The sequence below is a fragment of the Sebastes fasciatus genome, chromosome 14 (assembly GCF_043250625.1).
Source record: "Sebastes fasciatus isolate fSebFas1 chromosome 14, fSebFas1.pri, whole genome shotgun sequence".
NCBI lineage: Eukaryota > Metazoa > Chordata > Actinopteri > Perciformes > Sebastidae > Sebastes > Sebastes fasciatus.
The window spans coordinates 31034841-31047673 of record NC_133808.1 but is presented as its reverse complement, the minus strand read 5'-3'; the positions used below and the strand labels follow the sequence as shown (position 1 = coordinate 31047673).

The 12833-nt window shown below is 42.0% G+C and overlaps 1 protein-coding gene across 1 annotated transcript in view; it reads right to left on the bottom strand.

Annotated features, from left to right (window-relative positions):
• Positions 1-9417, bottom strand: part of LOC141781914 (radixin) — a 42005-nt gene extending 32588 nt beyond the window's left edge. The window contains exon 1 of the mRNA XM_074657894.1: positions 9149-9417. The gene's annotated coding sequence lies outside the window, so the exon portion shown is untranslated. The remainder of the gene's footprint in view (positions 1-9148) is intronic.
• Positions 9418-12833: the final 3416 nt, after the last annotated feature.

Sequence of the window (12833 nt, the reverse complement as noted above, 5' to 3'; positions counted from 1 at the left end):
GATACCAGTATCGGGTATCAGGTATCGGGTCCGATACTGTGCGCATGTACTCTTACTTGTACTCGCAAAGCGGCTCCGATACAACGGCACCGATACCACTTTACGGCAGCGTGACGTTAACCTCTCGTCACCATCTTTCGGGTCCTATCGCACACGCTCCACCTCCCTCATTTTCATTGCGCCACGGGGTTCTGCTTGCACCCTCTGACTCGCACATGCGTTAGACTCCTTGGTCGGTGTTTCAAGACGGGTCAGGTGGGTTGCAGACATTGCCACAGACCTCTGGCGCCTTTTACGTGGGCCGCGGCACGAAGCGGTTGTGGTGCACTGAGGACAGTCCGTCCCGGTCGACAGTCGCACCGGGAGCAGGGGGCCCCGTCACGGTGTGGTGAGGTCCGGGCGGGGAGCGCTGTAAAGCTGTGGCCACGAGCCACCTTCGCCCCGAACCTTTCCAAGCCGACCTAGAGCCGGTGGCGGCGCAGCGCCTCGTATGCGGGACTCCCCAGCCTGCCGCGTGTCGCTCACACCCTCCAGCTGGCTGTTAACGAGGGTCTTTTGGCACAGAGAAGTACTCGTATCGGTACTCAGTATCGGCGAGTACACAAATGTAAGTACTTGTACTCGGTCTGAAAAAGAGTGGTATCGGTGCATCCCTACCTCTGACTATTAGTTGAACAATTTAGCCACAAATTCACAGACTAACTGAACACGGTCCAGACAAACACTGGGTTTCATGCTGAAGGACTTATTTCTAAGAAACGTATGAGCTCATTTCCGGTAAACACCAGATCTAAAGGGCTTTTTTCACACTTGCTCTAGTCTGAATCTTTGTGGAGAAAAACAAATATTAATAAATATGTAAAAGTGGTCAGGAACGTTCATTTACGCACAGATTGGATATATAGACTGTAGTGAACTGGGTCATGATGGTTTGTCCTTTTTAAAAAGTGGGTCCTCCCAAAAAAAGGATTTGGGAAACACTGAATAGATGACAGACAGGTTTTTTTTCTTGGTGAAAATGTGACACCAACTCTGTGAATTACAAACTATTAATAACCAGAGTTGTGCAGCTCACACAAGACAATGTAGGTCACAGCTTCCTTAATGAAACTCTCCTAAATGTTTCCATCCCATCACAATCCTCCTCCTGGCTGAGAGAAAAGAGGATTTTAAATACATTAAATATTCTGAAGTCAAACAGCAAATGTTATATATTCACATCAGACAGCATTATGAATATAAACCCAAAGTCAGTGTCCCATTTCTCTCCTTCACATTAGTGGATTCACTTTGATGTCCCACATCGCTGCAGGGCATGTCCCGCAAATCAATGCTCCGCTCTGTCAGACCTCCCATCATCCATCGGGGGCCTTCTGGGGACAAATCCTGAAGGTATATATATATATATATATATATGTAAGAGGCCTTTGCTCAGTGGGAGCACTGGTTATCAGACCGACCTCAATCTCAGGACACAAAAACAGCTCAACTAACACCGTGTTGATATTTTCTTTCAGATGAAGCAAATATATCGATTCTGGCGTAAAAAGATCTATTTCAAAATCGTAAAAAAACAAATCACGGTACATAGGTGAATTGATTTTTTTCCCCACCCCTAGTGGACAGGTCTCCAGACTATCACAGGGCTGACACACAGAGACAGACAACCATTCACACTCACTTTCACACCTACGGGACATTTAGAGTCCACAATCAGCCTGCATGTCGTTGGACTGTGAGAGGAAACCGGGGAACCTGGAGAAGAACCCACGCTAACACGGGAGAACATGCAAACTCCACACAGAAGTTTTCCACTGACAGCTGCGGTCTTGTTCTGATCGTGCTGATGCAGACGCGGTTCCATTCATACTACGTCAGTTTGGCGTTTCATACATGCTCATTTCCCGATCCACACTCCATCCCAGTTGGTGACGGTAATGCACCGTAATGTTGTTTGCCAGGAGTTCAATGCCATTTGTCTGTCTTTGTTTTTCCTTTAAATATGAATTATATTAAAAGCAGATCATCTCGCACAACCTCTCTTCAAAACAAACATCCACTTTGTTATCTTCTTCTTCTTCTTGGCTAAAGGTGCATACGCCACCAACTGGACTGGACTGGAACGAAACTGGAGCATGTGCAGTTAGCACGCTTGCTACATGTGTACAGTCCACAAATTTTGTGTTGCACGCGAACCCTACGTGTACACGGGCGGACAACATTTACGACACGCAGACCAAAGCGGACATGTCACGTGGACGCGGAAGGTATGAAGTGGCCTTTAGTCCAACGATTGCTTGACAGATAAAAGCACCACACACATCCTGAATGTGTTGTTGGTATTTCATTTAATATCAGCCACGTGAGTCAGGACAACGAACCGTTATCAGAGTCTCTCGGCTGGAAGTCTGAAATCTAAAGCAGGAAGACTTAATAAACCTGCACAATGTGCAGCATGTGGGGAGTTTATCAGCCGGGTGTCCCTGTGCAATTTCCCTCCACCTCTCAATCTCCTTTTCCTGCTCCGAGTCTTTATATTAAACCTTATCATCGACGGTGAGAGAGCGAGAGAGAGTGGAGTAGAACAGAGCACTGATGGGAGGAAAACGAAGAGAGAGAATTCAAAGCTGGCCTTGACCCATATACCTGCAGCCAGGAGATACTGACGGTTAGAGATGACGGCTCTGTGCACGGCTTTATTAAACTATGCTGCAACTTTTATAATATTCAGAGCAAGATAAATACATTGTGGACTAAATGACTCCTCAAACTTTCTTTCTGTGTTCCTTCTTCAGCTCCAACAGCCACCAGAACGATACCATCAGCTCTGTTCTCCACTCAGCAAGGTGAAAGTGATTACCATCTACAGAATGTAGTAGATTTAACGGCTCCAGGCTTCACGGAAACACACGACACACCGACACCTGAGGGTGACCTTTAGCTGAAAGCATCCGGAGCTTTCTCCTAAAGAACACAGGTCTGCTCTGTTTAGCAGCCCGCTGCCTCGTAGACCTGGATCTAGAAGTGTGTGTGTGTGTGTGTGTGAAAGCAGAGGGTCGCTCTCAGGCCGACTCAGCTTCCAGCTCTCCGTTCATGCAGAAACAAACTCTGCTCTCTGTGCATATTAACTCTCTTTCATCCCTCGCTCTCTTGTTTCGTCCAAATCCATCTCAACACGCTGCTGCAAAAATCAACAAAATTATGTTGGAAGCACAAACCATCTTTTGTTTGAGGCTGTCAAATGCGTATTTGTCAAAACAATTAAAGCTATTTTGTGGCTGTGACTAAAATGTTGAATAGAGAAAAGTATATATTCTCAATCTTACTGTTGCTATCAGCATGTAGCATCATCTGAATCTTGGGTATTATGATCACAAGGACAACAATGCTGCATTATTACACTGTGCTCCAAAAAACACTTTGTCAGTGAATTATTTTGATTCATTTATTTTTATTTATTAATTATTATTTATGAATTCATTTTATTTAAAACATTTCAATGTATTATAATTGTTTCATTTAAATGTTTTATCTTTCTTATTTTGTATTTTTATTTATTTATTTTCTACTTTTTTAATATTACCATTTTTTTTCTCCTCCCTTGTTTTTGAATACTTTGTTTTTTAATTTACAGATACTATCTGTTATGTACATATCACTTTATTTATTACGGTTTAGTTGTTAAAGTTCTTTTTCTGAAGGAAAAAATAAATAGCATGATTCAAAAAAAGAAACACTTTTTCAGTGAATTTATTATGTCGATTTATTTAGTATAATTTATTTTATTTAAAAAATTACCTATTATAAGTTATATTTCTTTATTTTATTTTCATTCAACACAACAATTTATTGTATTAATTTATTTACTTTTATTTCTTAATTATTATTATTATTATTATTATTATTATTATTACTATTACATTGTATTTAAAGTTTCTAATATATTATACTGTTTTATTTTTTATATTTCTTATTTATTTATTTTTATTTTTTATTATTAAAAAATGTTCTCCTCCCTTCTTTTTGATTTCATTTACAGTTACTATCTGTTATTATATGTACATATCACTTTATTTATTATAGTTTAGGTTTTTCTAAGGAAAACAATAAAAAACATCATTCAAAAAAAGAAACACTTTTTCAGTGAATTTATTATGTTTATTTATTTAGTATAATTTATTTTATTTGAATAAAATACCTATTATAAGTTATATTTCTTTATTTTATTTTCATTTATTTTTTTATTATTTGTTAACCATTTTTCTACCCCCTTGTGTTTGAATACTTTGTTTTAACAGTTACTATCTGTTATTATATGTACATATCACTTTATTTATTATGGTTTAGGTTGTTGTTGTCATTTTTCTTAGGGAAACAATAAAAAGCATGATTCAAAAAAAGAAGCACTTTGTCAGTGAATTTATTATATTATTTTATTTATTTATTATCATTTATTTTATTTAAAAATAATGTGTTATAATTTATATTTCTTGTTTTTCTTTTATTTGATTTTTTTTTTACCACTTTTTTCTACATATTATTATCTAAAAAGCATGATTCAAAAAAAGAAAACAGTGTCAGGTTAGACGGAATGAAAGTGAATTATGACTCTTTTGTGAGTGACGTTTGACTGTTTCTCCTTCAGTTGTTTTCTGCCGGTTCACTTCTTTCTCTGTTAGTCCGTTTAAATCTTTGCATAAATAAATCATTTGCTTGTTAACTTGGAATCAAATGTTGACCCTTCATTGATTTAATAGCCTGTAATGAGGTTTCAGAGAGGCCGACCTTAAAAGACTGAGAGCTTAGCGGCTGCTGAACTCTTGTTGTGGTTGACGGTTCAGGGTTAGAGGTTTAGAGGTTTAGCTCCTGATGAGCTTGTGGTTTAATGTGTGTGTGTTATTGTGAGTTTGTTCAATCCTTGTGAGCTCCAAATATCTTCACAAAGATACTCTAAAGATAAGAATAAAAAGACACTGAAGTTGTGTCTTCTTGAATGGAGGAATATTTCCCTGTCTGTATTAAGTCTGTCAGTACATGAGTGTTTACAGAGGCTACTAGAAGTCCTGCTGGAAGAGCCAGAGACGACACACACACACACACACACACACACACACACTTCCACCAGCTGTTATAACAACAGGAAACTACCACAGCTGTTTTACTGGTCCAACAGAAGAACCAACTGATTCCTCATTGAGTCAAACAGCACAAATGGTCTGACAGGGTGTGCGACCTCTGACCCCACAAACATCAACATCAACACACAGAAGAGTTAGGGTTAGGGTTAGGCAAGGTGACGTCCTGCTGCAGAGGAACAGCTCAGGAATGACTGAGACAGAAAGTGAAAGAAATCAAACAGGAGCAGATGTGACGGTGAGATCCTGACAGCGAGCGACGGAAAGAGAAACCAGATAGCGTCTGTCAGTGAACCTGGCTGTGATGTGGGTTGTGAAGATAAAGCGTTTTCTCCTAGTCAGTCACCAACTGAAACTGACCATGAACTTTAACAACACAGTGAAGGACTAGAACGGATGTTTCTGGTGCATTCATCTTTGTTTCATCCTTTCTGTATGTACCCAGAGCTGATGGAACTAAAGTACAACAATAAGAACCAATTTGAACATTTTCCACTACAGATTAAAAGTGTGAATGTAAACGAGGGGAACTGGAAATAACAAATGATAAAAAGCACAGAGAGAGAGATGCAGATTAGCTCCAACAAGCTCAATGAGCTCCAACCATTCAGAGTCTCCACCAGCAGTTAGAGACGGTCTCTCTCTCATCAGCAGCTGGTGTGTGAACCAACGTCAACATTCAGACGCTTCACATCCCGAGTCTGAGGCCGACGTGCTTTCTCCATTAATGTGTCTGTTTGTGCTGAAACTCATTTAGACCATTTTGCGCAAAGTAAACCGTGACCTATTTCCTCTACACCAAGGGTCTCTCACAAGCAGCATGTGAGCTACCAGGAGATCGCTGCCCATTTCTGAGTGGCTCGCTAAAGGTTCAAAGAATATGCACACAAATTTGATAACACCATATTATACTTTGTAAACCCATACGCACACTTTTATACAATCAAATTCACAGATGTGAATTTCTGACACAAACTGATCAGCTGTCAATTGAGTTGCTTCGCTTTCAAGTTTGGTTACATCAGCGACGCAGTAACATCAGGCGATGTTAGCAGACCAGCAAGCACACACACACCAGATATGACAAGGACTGCAGAAAATAGCCAGGCCAAGAAGAGGTAAAAAATATACTATTTTTTACGAGTAATAAGTAACAAAGTTGGGGTTTTTTTCCACAAATGTGAATGACAAATATTCGTGTCTCATTTGAGGTGCGAGCGTGTCAGTCGGTAAACGATATAACGTCGAGTGCCACTTGTTATGGGACTTTCCGGCTGGTAGAAGTCTAAAAGGTTAAGGAGTAGAAAACAACGCTTAAAAGACGACTGTTTACCAACCGACGAAGAAGGCCATCGCTGCAGCAGAGGCTTCGTTTAGAGGCGCACATTCTAACGAAACACAGAAAGCCCTTCACTTATGGCGAGATTGTAATAGAGCCAATGGCTGCGGTGGCTGAAACGTTATTAAAGGACCATGAAAGACGGAAATGATGTCTGCTATTGGCGACGTACAGCTTGGTGCCATGAGAAGCTCTCGGACACTTTCATTTTGTCAAATTAGCTCTCGCAGAAAATCTTTTTGGAGACCCCTGATCTACACTCTTCAAAATGTAAAGTCCATACAGTCTAACGATGAGTAGTACAAACATGGTTCATGCTCTGGGACACCACATGACCTGAAACTTTTCCAAATGGTAACTGATATCTATTAAAGAGATTAAAGGTGTTAAAGATAAACAGTTTATTCAGAATAGATGTGAAGAATTGCATCAGCTCTGATGCTTTCTAGTGGCTGAATTTAAAGCTGCACTAAAGTGTTGCCTATAACAACACAGAAACAACAGACCAACAAGCTGTATATTTCTCAGGTGAGTATGAGCCCGTCTGGCCAGAACAGCCTCTCCTGCTCTGATCTGGAGCCACGACATTATCCAACAGGTTACCAAATATTGCGGCTGCAGAGAGAAATCTAAAACCAGCCGTCAGAGGTGTCTCATGTCATGATGCAGAGATGCTCGGAGCCTCTCTCTCAAATGAGCTGTAACTTGGTCCTCACAGAGGAGGAGCAACAGGAGCAACAGGAGGGGGTCTGAGTCGGAGTGACAGCGGGAACAGCCAATTAACTCTCTCCTCCTGCCTTAATGAGGCCAATCAGAGGCTGGCAGCTTCCGGAGCATCTGTTGGTGCCAGATGGAGCACTTCGCTCTAAATGGCACCGGATTCAGGACCGCTGGTTACGTGCGAAAGCTGAACTAGTCCGTGTTACGCGCGGTGTAATCCGGCGTGGTTTCCAGGGAGGAGGGAGTAAAGTCAACGTGAAGTCACACTAGAACTCTGGGAGCAGAGTTTACACCTCAGTTACACACAACCTCTCTGATGTTCATGTGCTTCTATCAGTCAGACATGTTTACGCACCGCTTGGCTCAGTTACAGGTTGGATAGCTGGATGCATGTGGGTGCCCATGTAAATGATATAATAATATATGTTGTTTGCTTTGTTGTTGTTGTTTTTTTAACTCTATTCTTTCTTTTTGTTTCTATTATTATTGTTATTTCTTTTCTTGGTTTTGAATGTTGAGGTTGTTTTTTCTCTAGAGTACTTGATGGGTTTGTCTGTAAACGCATCTACTTAACAGTTGGTTTATAGACTGTTGTGATTACAAACAGTGGATTGCATATACTGTATATGAAAACAGATGAGGAAAAAGGGAGAAATAAAGTATAAAAGAACAAATAGCGTAATGTTGATGGAGAGTTAAGAGAAGCAGCTCCACTGTGACGGCAGGCTGAGGATGTTTAGGAGAGAAAAGCGCGTCGTCAGCAGCTGACCAAAAAACATTGTTTCTTTTTACGAAAGCGCATAGAGCTGCAGCTCCACCACCACCACCATGCTCCACCAGCACCACCTCCAACATGCACCACCAGCACCACCAACTCCACCATGCTCCACCAGCTACACCACCACCACCACCTCCACCAGCTACACCACCACCTCCACCATGCTCCACCAGCTCCACCACCACCACCATGCTCCACCAGCTCCACCACCAGCACCTCCACCATGCACCACCAGCACCTCCACCATGCACCAGCACCTCCACTATGCACCACCAGCACCAGCACCTCCACCATGCACCAGCACCTCCACCATGCTCCACCAGCTCCACCACCACCACCATGCTCCACCAGCTCCACCACCAGCACCTCCACCATGCACCACCAGCACCTCCACCATGCACCAGCACCTCCACTATGCACCACCAGCACCAGCACCTCCACCATGCACCAGCACCTCCACCATGCTCCACCAGCTCCACCACCACCACCATGCTCCACCAGCTCCACCACCAGCACCTCCACCATGCACCACCAGCACCTCCACCATGCACCAGCACCTCCACCATGCACCACCAGCACCAGCACCTCCACCATGCACCAGCACCTCCACCATGCACCACCAGCACCAGCACCTCCACCATGCACCAGCACCTCCACCATGCACCACCAGCACCAGCACCTCCACCATGCTCCACCACCACGCACCACCAGCACCACCACCTCCTCACCAGCACCAGCACCTCCACCATGCACCACCTCCACCACCTCCACCACCATGCACCACTGGCTGTCACTGATGGAATAATCACCGAACAGTGAGATGTCTGTAGACAGAGAGCTCTGGTTGTGTAATTAGCCTGAATATCTCGGTTCTGTTGTATAACATCCACCTGAGCTCACCTGAGCGCGCAGTGCTCCACCGGTCCTCTAACCGGTCCTCTCACCGGTCCTCTCTCCGGTCCTCTCACCGGTCCTCTCTCCGGTCCTCTCACCGGTCCTCTAGCCGGTCCTCTCACCGGTCCTCTCACCGGTCCTCCCGTCCAACAAATGTCCCAGAAACAAACGGATCCGAGCCTGATCCCGTCAGCTCCGTCACAGGTAAAGACTCAGGTAGAAACTAAATACCCACCCCCCCTACCCCCACACGCACACACACACACACAGCACCGGGCTTACCGGGAGCAGATGAAGGAGTTAAAGTCCCCTGTACTGGGCTGCTCTGAGGACTGAGGATGTGTCCAACTGTCCAGCTGTCTTCCTCCTCCAGCTGCCAGCAGGACTTTATAGATCCACAGATCCTCAGCGGGTAGAAATAGACCTCCCCGTGGTGCTCTGCTCTGTTTACCGGACACGGTGTGCGCACCGACAGAGTGCCCTCCTCTCCTCCTCTCGTCAGGCTGCAGACAGTCAATATGGCTGCTGAACTCACCGTACTGAGGCGTGGTGATCTGAGTCCTGCAGACTCACCCCTCCTCTCCTCCTCCTCCTCACCCCTCCTCCTGACTGGAACCCTGCAGAGCAGAACCACAGAACCAGGCTCCTCCAAATTTACGCACAGCCAGAGAGGAGAGTTTAAAGGTCCCATATCATGCTCATTTTCAGGTTCATACTTGTATTTTGTGTTTCTAGTAGAACATGTTTACATGCTGTAATGTTAAAAAAACAAATTTTTTTCCTCATACTGTCTGTTTGAATATACCTGTATTCACCCTCTGTCTGAAACGCTCCGTTTTAGTGCATTTAAACGGAATTGCAACAGAATTGCAGAAACGAACTATTCTCTATCTAGTGAAGTAAACCTCTCACCAAAAGAACAGATATCCTTGTGCGTAAACTTTAATAGAATAGAATAGAATAGAATAGAAAGCTTTATTGTCATCGTATTAAATACAACGAGATTCACAGTTCTGGTCAGTGCTTTAAAACAAGACTAAACGAGGCAGGTAAAACATATAACAGGTAAAACACACACAGTTATAAAGCAAATAAAACAGATAAAGTAGATGTAATAAATAAATAAATATAAACAGAAGTGTTACACTAGAAATATAAAATATAAAAATAGATGTAATGTAAACAGAGGTAATTGCTTGGGTACCCATAAAACCCATTTACATTCACATATCTGGAGGTCAGAGGTCAAGGGAATCCTTTGAAAATGGCCATGACGTTTTCCCCGACAAAATTTAGCCCAACTTTGGAGCGTTATTTAACCTCCTTCCCGACATGCTAGCATGACATGGTTGGTACCGATGGATTCATCAGGTTTTTGTAGTTTCATATGATACCAGTATCAAGTCACAAGTCATATTAAATGTAGAGGAGATGTTCAGTGAACAACGCTATTATTAACCTCCCTTTCCTCTCTACCTTCCCATCATCTCCTCCTCCTCCTCCTCCTCCTCCTTCTCCTCCTCCTGAAGACGCCCTCCAGTCCATTCATCAGTGAACGGAGGCTTTATGAGAATAGCAGTGTTGTGAAACAGAGAGTCCATGTGGTTGTTGAGGAGGAGAGATGTGTCATCTCTGAGCTGTGAGTCAGCGGCATGCCGCCTGCTTCAACCTGAAGTCATGATGAGAGAAACACACCATCACTGATCTGTAATCTGCTGGCCGTGCACGCTCACAGCTGGAGCCAACGCTGACGGCAATATTTAACTGCAATAATAACTGCTAAAACTCTATTTAAAGATGTCATTCTCCTCCTACACACATGGAGTTTTATATATTGAGGTTTTTATTTAGCAAGGATCCCTCAGATGTGGCGATTAAAGATGAAATGTTTTAGGGGATTGTAATTGTATGAATTATGATTCACATTCCTCCCACATTTGGTTCCTCTCCTCTTGTTTCTCACCTCTTCAAGGCCTCGTCCTCTCACTTTCACTCTGTTGTCAGACCGCAGTTTCTTCCAAGAAGTAACGTACATTAAATGGGATTACAGTAAGATTACAGTCTCATGGATGCACTCTGACAGCGAGTAACGTAATTCTCTTCCAGTAACTCAGGTGATTTAAAGTCTTTAAAGGGGACATATTGTGAAAAGCCTCTGGGTATCTGGAGAGCCTACCAACCCACAACAGACAGAGTGTGAATACAGGTATATTCAGACAGACAGGATGGAAATAATACTTTTTATGAACATTAAAGCATCTAAACATGTTCTAGTAGAAACCTAAAATTCAAGTATGAACCTGAAAATGAGCATGATATGTCCGTTTAAATAATGATTACGAAACCCAGCTAATAAAACCTTAAAATGCATTTATGTTATAATAATAATAATAATAATAATAATTATTATTATTATTATTATTATTATTTTTAATCTATTAAGTAATCTGTTTGAGTTTGTTGGTAATTTTTAATTTATTTTTTTTAATTAGTATTTTATTTAGTTTTACTTAGCAACTTTTTTAAATCTGTTTATGAGATTTTGTTAATTAAGTATTGATTAAATGATTATATTGTGCTTGACATTTGGGTTCTGATTGTTGCATCACTTTCTTTTATTGTGCAACACCGACACCTGGTGGCCACTCATGTGCATGACAGCAGCTTGTTGGTCTCCATGGCAACATGAGATACAAAGACACTGCAGTAAAAACCTTTTGCTCTTAAACAGGATTATTTTGTATAAAGATTCTGGTTCAGTTGGGTCATTTTCTCTGCAGCTTCTGTTGCAGCTGCTGCAATTCCTCCTTTCTTCCTCCTACATATTTGCATTGTGTGCAGAGAGTGTGTGTCGATGAGAGGCTACAGACTCAAACAGATGAATGAAAGTCAAACAGCTGTTGTTCTGTCCTTCAGTAGAACTCTGGGTTTAAGCTTGATCTCCATGTGGAGGATGGAAAGAGACAGATCACACTCAACATAATGGGACAGATTGAAGCTTTCCATCTGAGGACGTTCCAGCTAGTTGAGCCATGTTGGTGGAATAAGGCAGACAGTTTGAGCCAATCTTTTTATCTTTGGAAATATGAATAAAGATTTAAAGAGGGCGTAGTTTGGCGCTTTACCATCCCATGAAAATCAGGTGATCTTTGACCTTCATCATAATCATTATTTAACCCTCGTCCTACCGACTGGAGACCCCAAAGGAATATGCTTTTTGTCATATCTAGGTGCTTTATTCTGTCATTTTTACATGATTTTGTCAATCACTTTGTTCCTAATGACTTCATATCATTGTTTTCTGTTTCTGTTTTAAATTGTGCTTTTTATGAATAACAATGTATCAGGGTCTTTGGGGTTAAAGCATTCAATGCATTCAATTAAATCAGATAAAATGGCCCAAAGAGACACTTTCTCTGTGCTTATTTAGTCCAACCAACAGTCTAAAACTCAAAATTATAAACAATACATTTAAATAATTAAAAGGAAAGTAGTACATCCAAAAAAAAAAATTGTGAAGGTGGAAGCATGAAACGTTTTTGTATGAAAAATGATCATCAAAATTGCTGCCAATTAATTTTCTGTTTTGTCCCCTTTGGCCAAAAATTGGATTTTGGTTCTTCTTCCAGTCCCTCATGAACCTTACCTTTTTGATTTTCATACCACCTCAACGACAGACATTTCAGAAGGAAACTGTGTCCTCTGTGACCACAGGAGGGCAGCAGATCCACACCTGGTGTTCATAAGAAACCTCCTCTGATCCCTTTGTGTCTAAAATATTAAAGCAACAGAGCTGAAGATCTCTCTAATCTAGATGTTTGCGCGTGGCATTCTTTGTCTATCGATCGGTTGAAGTGTTGAGCAAACAGAGGTTTGTCTTGTTTGATAGGAGAGTCAACGCAGCTCCATTATGAGTGACTTTACAGTTCAGATCAGCTCACAATAGTCAGTGTGTTTGTTCAGTGAG